We start from the raw sequence: 7,928 nt of genomic DNA on the forward strand, positions 1-7,928 counted from the left end.
GAGATAAAAGGCAGGATCAGGATACTGATTAAGGATGATCAGCCATGATCATATTGAATGGTGGTGCAGGCTCGAAGGGCAGAATGGCCGACTCCTGCACCTATTGTCCATTGTCTATTGACTAACTATCTCCCACCTTACTAGTTTAAATCCTCCCAAGCAGTTTGAGCAAATTTCCCTGCCAGTATATTAGTCCCCTTCCAATTTAGGTGCAATCCGTCCTTCTTGTACAGGTCACTTCTACCCCAAAAGAGATTCCAATGATCCAAAAATGTGAATCCTTCTCCCATTCACCAGCTCCTCAGCCATTCATTCATCTGCTCTATCCTCCTATTCCTGCCCTCACTAGCTTGTAGCACTGGGAATAAACCAGATATTACTACCCTTGAGGACCTCCTTTTTAAATTTCTCCCAAACTCTCTGTAATCTCCCTTTCAGAATCTCAACCTTTTCCCTTCCAATATCGTTGGTTTCAATGTGGACAATGACCTCCTGCTGGCCCCTCTCCCCTGTGAGAACATTCTGCACCCTCTCTGAGACATCCTTGATCCTGGCACCAGGGAAACAACACACCATTCTGCTTTTTCTATGCTGGCCACAGAAATGTTTGCCTGTACCTCTGACTACAGAATCCCCTAACACAATTGATCTCTTGGAAGCCGACATACCCCTTGTTGCATTAGAGCCAGTCTCAATACCAGAAACTTGGCTGTTCATGCTACGTTCCCCTGAGAACCCATGACCCCCTACATTTTCCAAAACAGCATACCTGTTTGAAATGGGTATATCCACAAATGACTCCTGCACTAGCTGCCTATCTCTCTTACTCTTCCTGGAGTTAACCCATCTATATGACTGTATCTGAGACTTTCCTCCCTTCCTATAACTGCCATCCATCACATACTGTTGCTGTTGCAAATTCCTCATCGCTTCTATCTGTCTCTCTAACCGATCCACTCGATCTGATAAGATTCACATCCAACAGCATTTAAGGAAGATATAATCCACAGTAACCCTTACACTGTCTTTAAACTCCCTCATCTGACAAGAAGTACATATCACTGTACTAAAGGCCATTTTTGCTCCTTCACAATCTGCAGACCCAGAAAATAACACCATCTTATTTCTCTACAAACACTGCCCCAGGTTAAATTAATAGCTATGGCTTATATTTTAAGTTTAATCAAGAGGCTTATCTCCAAAAGCATATAATCAACAAAGAATCCACTATACTCACTACTGCAGCCTTTCTCTTGGACAGACTTAAAACAACAATTAACGTATCTGATTCTGTGCTGTGAACTTCACCCAACAGTTCTTCCAAGATTAGTTGTGAATTTCACTGTTTGTTAATTTTCCCTGATGCACTCCGATGTCCAGCGACACACGAATTCAAACAGCAAAGGCAGTAACTGTGCAGGTTCTCTCTCTCTCTCCCCTGCATTGTCCTCACCATGCGCTTCCTTTGTCTACTCTTCTCCCTTTTAAAATTGCTGTTGTTTTGACTTTTTTTCTCCAAAGTTCTAAAACAATGCAACAGCACATGAAACAGTAATTGCTGCTCCTGGAATTCGAGGAAATCGCCTCCATACCTAAAATACCTCAAAAAAAGGAGCAGCTGTTACGGCCAGAAATTCTTCCCGTCCTCCATCGGGATTACCCAGAATCCTTTCTTTTTCAACAAAGAACGTTTTTTTCCTTGTAGTCATTTCTTGAAATGTGGGAGCTAATTTGTACGACAGCCACAAACTGCAAAATGATAAGGAGCAGATAAACTTTTGGATTTTGATATTATTGACTGAGGGATAAATGTTGCTCACAACTCTCCTTGCTATCCTTTGAAATCTTTTACATCTACTCAAGAGGGGAGGTGAGCCTTTGTTTATTATCTCATCTAAGGGGCAGCACGGTGGCTCAGTGGTTAGCACTTGCGCCTCACAGTGCCAGGGACCTGGGTTTGATTCTGTGTATGTGCGCGTTCTCCCACAGTCCAAAGATTTGCAGGTTAAGTGGATTGGCCATAGTAAATGCAAGGTTGCAGGGATAGGATAGGGGGGTGGTTCTGGGTGGGATGCTCCTCAGAAAGTCAATGTGGGCTCGATGGGCCAAATGGTCTGCTTCCACACTGTAGGGGGTTCCGTGATTCTAAGTGACAACATCTCCAAAAGTCCTGGGACTGGGACTGCCTCCTGGATGAACTGCTTAAATCTCTGAGATGGGTTTTGAACTCCTAGTCACTTGCTGATACATTATAACTTTCTCAACGTCTGTCAAATGTCCCTGGGAATCCTGTTATTTAAAAAAATGCTGCTGCATAAAATAACAATTTATTGTCACAAACAAAAGGCTGGGAATTAAAGTTAAATTTAATTATTATATTGAACATAACAACCAGCACAAGGATGCATGTCTGAACATGCACTTTAGGGAGACCTCGTTGCGATTTTGCAGCATTTAAAAATGCCAACACTGTCGCTAGTTCCATGTTAGTAACTCCTTATTAATGGTGCCTGTATGAGCATTCCAGTAAAACAGTTAAAATACAAATTAATATTTGCATGCTGTTGAATCCTACGTCTTTTAACTTCTACCCAATCAACATAGGGTTATTTCTGTACATTTTAAAATGACAACTAATACTGTAAAAGTTGCAAAATTGTAGTCTGGGTGACCCCAAGGCACTTTAAAATTAAATGAGAAAATATCATTATCTCCTACCTTCTACTTCCGGCTGCTCAACTTCTGCAAAGGGGAAGCATGACCACAGGCAGTAATGAGAGGGAGGAAACAAATATAAGAGAAACATTAAATGGATAACTGAAATAAAATACATCTAATTGGAGAAGTATAAAATATATGGCCCTTAATTTACACACACACACACTCTCTCTCTCTCTCTCTCTTTCTGCAGGAGTCACTGATTAAAATACAGGAACACCAAGGTTCTGAATGTACTAATCTGAAAGTTCAGTTCCAAGTACACTGTGCTGTTTGTGTCAAAGGCTTTATTCAGATGCAAAAGTGATGATTAATAGAGTGCTCACCTTCCTGCTCATACTGTTCTCCCTCTTCACAAGGCAAGGAGAGTGTGCACAGAAAAAGAGAGATGGTCAGAAATGAGAATAAACTCTGCAACAAATTCATTGTTAATGTAAAAGTCTACATGGGGGCTGCATAAGAACACCAAATAGAAGATTACTCTTTTTTTTAATGGTTATATTCCCCTGATTTCTTAACATACACCTAAATAGATAAGTGGAATGGCAGGTGAATAGGCAGTTACTTTAGCACAGCATTGTACAAATAAGCACCAAGTCATAGATAATGCAATCTCTTTCTCCTTGCACCCTCCATGCACCCAGTGTTCACCATGGGCAAACCTCTAAAACCATGTTGAGATCAAACAAAATAAGGATCTAAATATCTATTAAACTTCCACTGTAACAAAAGAATAGTATTCATTCAAAATATTAAAAGCTCATGAAGTACTTATTCCCAAAAAAAGACGTACTTATAACTGCAATTGAATCCTTTAATAATATACTTGAGCTCTCAAACTAAAACTGTGAACTAATCACTCTTTGCTGGAAAAATTGCAGGTTGTGAGAAGCAGACAATTATTAACAATAACACAACTATAACATCTGGGATAATATCAATAAGCAGCTATTGTAATTGCTAGAACAGAGTTTGTCAACTCTGAAACAAGCAAGATCTTTTTTCCTACAATTTTCTAAAGGGCTGTGGCTTGAGAGTTTTTTAGCTCTTATTGGCAAAGTTGACTTTTCTTATTTTCTAAAGGGTTGGAGATTTAAATAACTTGACAGACTGATAGTTCCATACTCAGAGTAATTGTGACTACTCTATAAAAATTCTTAACTCCCACACTGTGGCATAAGACCCTTGCTACATTAAAATGGAGTCTGTTTGAGCTGAACATCGACTTCAGGTGAATTTGCTGAGTTCATGTGTGAACTCTGCCCTTTTTGCCCAACTATTAATGACAGATAAAATATATTCTCTTCCTTGATGTCTTTGCATAAGAGATTAGAAAATGTGATCAGCCATAAATGGGGGCAGAATCTCTGAATCTGGGTTCCATCACAATCTTCAAAAGCTAGCCACAACCTCCAAAACTCTGCATTAATCCAGGCCTGTGGTTCTAGGAATACCATAGATTCATTTCAGGGAAACACATGAGGGAGAACAGAATAGAAGGATATATTGTTGGGATGAGATAAAATAGAGTGGGAATAGGTTCATGTGGAATATAACACACAGCATAGCCTGGTTTGACTGAATGGTCTGCAATAATGTTGTAGATTCAATGCAATCTTTGCATGTCCACCTTTCTATATTTCTCTTTGTTGAGAAATTGGGATAGTGGAATAAGCCCCACAGTCCAAGGCAATGTCAGGATATGTCAAATGTGTGTGGTGGCCCAGATAATTGCAGCATTTCTGAAGGAACATTAATGACAGATAAAATATATTCTCTTCCTTGATGCCTTTGCATAAGAGATTAAAAGTCAGTCAATGTATTAAATGTATAATAATGAAGTAAGTAATTATACTAAAGTAACTCTCAATGGAAAGTTAAAGCAGACAGTTAGTAGGATGCAGAATCAAGTGTAAACACACTACAGCTCAGCTCGACAGTCTAAAGCTCATTTGAGTGGATTAAATGGTTTGGGTTGGAGTGGGAAGGAAGTATAAAGGTTTTCTATCACCTCCGCTGAACGTTGGTATGGAAACAGGCTGAGAACAAAGCAACCGCTGAGTTGCGTACCTTCTTCAGGTTCTTCCTCTGTGAAAGCAAACAGGAACCTCATTACAAATATACCACAGCAAGAGGCAGCATGGCATTGACAAGGAGGCCTGCAACAAAACTACAGGTTCCCTGTACCTTACCTTTACAAAACAATCCTCAATAAATTTATGGCTTTATGAACAAGTGCTAACTAGTATAACACAAGCTCTTGTCATGATTTAGAGATGCCAGTGTTGGACTGGGGTGTACAAAGTTAAAACTCATACAACACCAAGTTATAGTCCAACAGGTTTAACTGGAACACTAGCTTTCGGAGTGCCGCTCCTTGACGACCACCTGATGAAGGAGCGGCACTCCGAAAGCTAGTGTTCCAGTTAAATCTGTTGGACTATAACCTGGTGTTGTATGAGTTTTAACTTTGTACAACAAACTCTTGTAACATTTACGGACACTTGAGGGAAATAAGCTTGAGGAACAGAGTGACAGCTCTACATAAACCCAGCCTGGATTTGAAGGGCTAACTAGCCATCTTCAACACCATAATTACTCGATCTTTTCATTTGGAAACTTCCAGAGCAAAAAAATGATTCCAGGTATAACTTGACCAATCATTTTTTGCTCCCATCTGAAAATCATTTCTTTTTCAGTTTCCTAATTTACACATTATTATCTGCCTGGGGTAAGGCAGAGATTATGTGCAAATACCATTCTTGAATTTGTTACTCGGAGATGGGGAAAGGACCCTGACTCTGGACCCTGGCTTGATCTGCTGGATCTTGGTTTGTTTTGTTATTCATTAACTTGATCTGCTGGCTATTTGGATTAATGGGACTGGTTAACCCAGTTAGCTTAATGTTTGCTTTGTGAAACCAATAGCACACATTCAATTCGTGAACCAGCTGAGGTTGCCATGAAGGCCTGAACTTTTTAATCTCATCCACAGCCTGAGTCATGGCAACCCTCAGATTAAACTCACCACCAGTTGGCTCCCTCTAATGAGAGAACAGCCCATTGTCCACTGGGACGATAGAAGATTTAATTTCATTTCTGTTGGCTATTGGCTTCTTTCACTGCACCGTAGCTTAGATAACTGACAGCTTGTACTATTGGTTTTAAGTTTGTATTGCAAACAAATGAACAATGGTGAATAGGTAAACATATTCTGGGTTGGTTGCAGATATTTGTGTTGGACATTGACTTGTCTTGCTGGTACTAATGTTTCCTCCTTTCAGTCCAGGTTCAAGGGGGTATAGTGGTAATGTCACCAGGCTAATAATCTAGAGGTCTAACTGAATGTTCTGGGTACAAGAGTTCAAATCTGAGCTGGTGGCATTTAAATGTGATTAATTAATCTGGAATTGAAAGATAGCTCAGTCATTGATTGCTATACAAACCTTTGGTTCACTCATTCCCTATAGAGGATATCTACTATCCTTAAGTGGATGGCCTACATGAAATTTCAGATCTGCGGTAACATGTTCACTCTTAACTGCTGTCTGCAATGGACCAGCAAGCCACTGGGCATAAGGACAATAAGAAATGGCGAACAAATGCTGACCTTGCCAGTCATACTCCATGATCCATCATTGGAGAGCTGGAAGCTGTAGAATAGCTGGCACTAATGCATGTCTGCATCTGAACAGAGCATTAGCAAACCCTGCACTGTCATAAAGTCTTTAATGGAAGGTGTTGTTGGGAACTGTCTCAAAGACCACCTGGACAGTGAGATTCCCTGTAGAGTTATTTGCCAATGACTCTCGGCACTGATGTCAGTTGAATGGTCTTCTGTTGACAATAAATTCCTCAATTGTTGCATTTCCACAAAGATGAAAATTACTAGTCAGACTTACCATCACATTTTTATTTCATTAGAACGTTACAGCGCAGTACAGGCCCTTTGGCCCTTGATGTTGCGCCGACCTGTCATACAATCTGAAGCCCATCTAACCTACACTATTCCATGTATGTCCATGTGCTTGTCCAATGACGACTTAAATCACCCCTCAATGTTCAATTGTATTACCATTTCTCAATTCCCCCTACCAACAACTTGGGGTTACCATTATCTATAAAGTGAACTGGACTAGCCAGATAAATACTGGCCACCAAAGCAGATCAGAGACTTGAAATAACTCACCTCTCAACCTCCCAAATCCCTGTCTACCATCTACAAGGCACAAGTCTTGAATCTGATGGGATCTGACTTGTCTGGATAAATGCAGCTCCAGCAACATTCAAGAAACTCAATACCATCCAGGACAAAGCTACCCATTTGATTGGCATCATATCTTAAATATTCATTCTCTCTAAAACCGTTGCTCAGTAGCAGAAATGGGGCTGTCCAAAATTAGAGGGCATAGGTTTAGGGTGAGAGGGGAAAGATTTAAATGGGACCTAAGGGGCAACATTTTCACACAGGGAGTAATGTGTGTATGGAATGAGCTGCCAGAGGAAGTGGTGGAGACTGGTTCAATGCCTTGAAGACATTCACTTAGACAACACCTTCCAAACCTACAGCCAATGCCATCTAGAAGGACAGGGTAGCAGATACATGGGGACACCACCTCCTACAAGTTTCCCACCAAGCCACTCTCCATCCTGACTTGAAAATATATCACTGTCTGTTCAACATCGTTAGGTCAAAACCCTGGAATTCCCTTCCTAAAAGCATTGTGGGTGTACCGACATCAAATAGACTGCAGCAGTTCAAGAAGGCAGCTCACCACCACCTTCTGAAGGGCAACTAGGGATAAGAAATAGATGTTGTCCAGCCAGTGATCCCCATATTCCATGAATTAATTTTTTTAAACAAAGGACTGATTCTGGTTTCTGATCAGTGGATGTTAGAGTCAGTAGGAATATATAAGTTAAGAAGCTTTGCTAACAGTTACACAGGATATTGATGAGGCCATATTTGGTGTGCTGTGTACAGTTTTGATTTCCTTGCTTAAGACAGGAGAAAATTGCATTATAACTTTGAAATAATTGCACAGAGGCTGGTATCATATCATCAAGACACCCTTTATATACATGTACACAGTACATGGTCTCAGACCAGCCAGCCCAGAACCAGTCCTGTGACTGAAGAGACCTTCTGAAGATCCTGCTTATCTCTGTCATCCAGACCCAGATTAACAATCCAGTCAGGGAAATCATTG

At 40.6% G+C, this 7,928-nt stretch overlaps 1 protein-coding gene across 2 annotated transcripts in view; it reads right to left on the reverse strand.

The window, feature by feature from the left end:
- The window catches only part of tnnt1 (troponin T type 1 (skeletal, slow)), a 38,321-nt gene extending 33,519 nt beyond the window's left edge, over nucleotides 1-4,802 (reverse strand). The window contains exons 1-3 of one of the 2 annotated variants that reach the window (XM_072588805.1): nucleotides 4,789-4,802; nucleotides 3,045-3,068; nucleotides 2,719-2,742 (exon numbers count right to left, since the gene is read on the reverse strand). The gene's annotated coding sequence lies outside the window, so the exon portion shown is untranslated. Of the gene's footprint in view, nucleotides 1-2,718; nucleotides 2,743-3,044; nucleotides 3,069-4,788 lie in introns of those variants that run through there. The other variant, XM_072588807.1, reaches the window with a different exon arrangement.
- Nucleotides 4,803-7,928: the final 3,126 nt, after the last annotated feature.

Source organism: Chiloscyllium punctatum, chromosome 18 (genome assembly GCF_047496795.1).
Source record: "Chiloscyllium punctatum isolate Juve2018m chromosome 18, sChiPun1.3, whole genome shotgun sequence".
Lineage (NCBI taxonomy): Eukaryota > Metazoa > Chordata > Chondrichthyes > Orectolobiformes > Hemiscylliidae > Chiloscyllium > Chiloscyllium punctatum.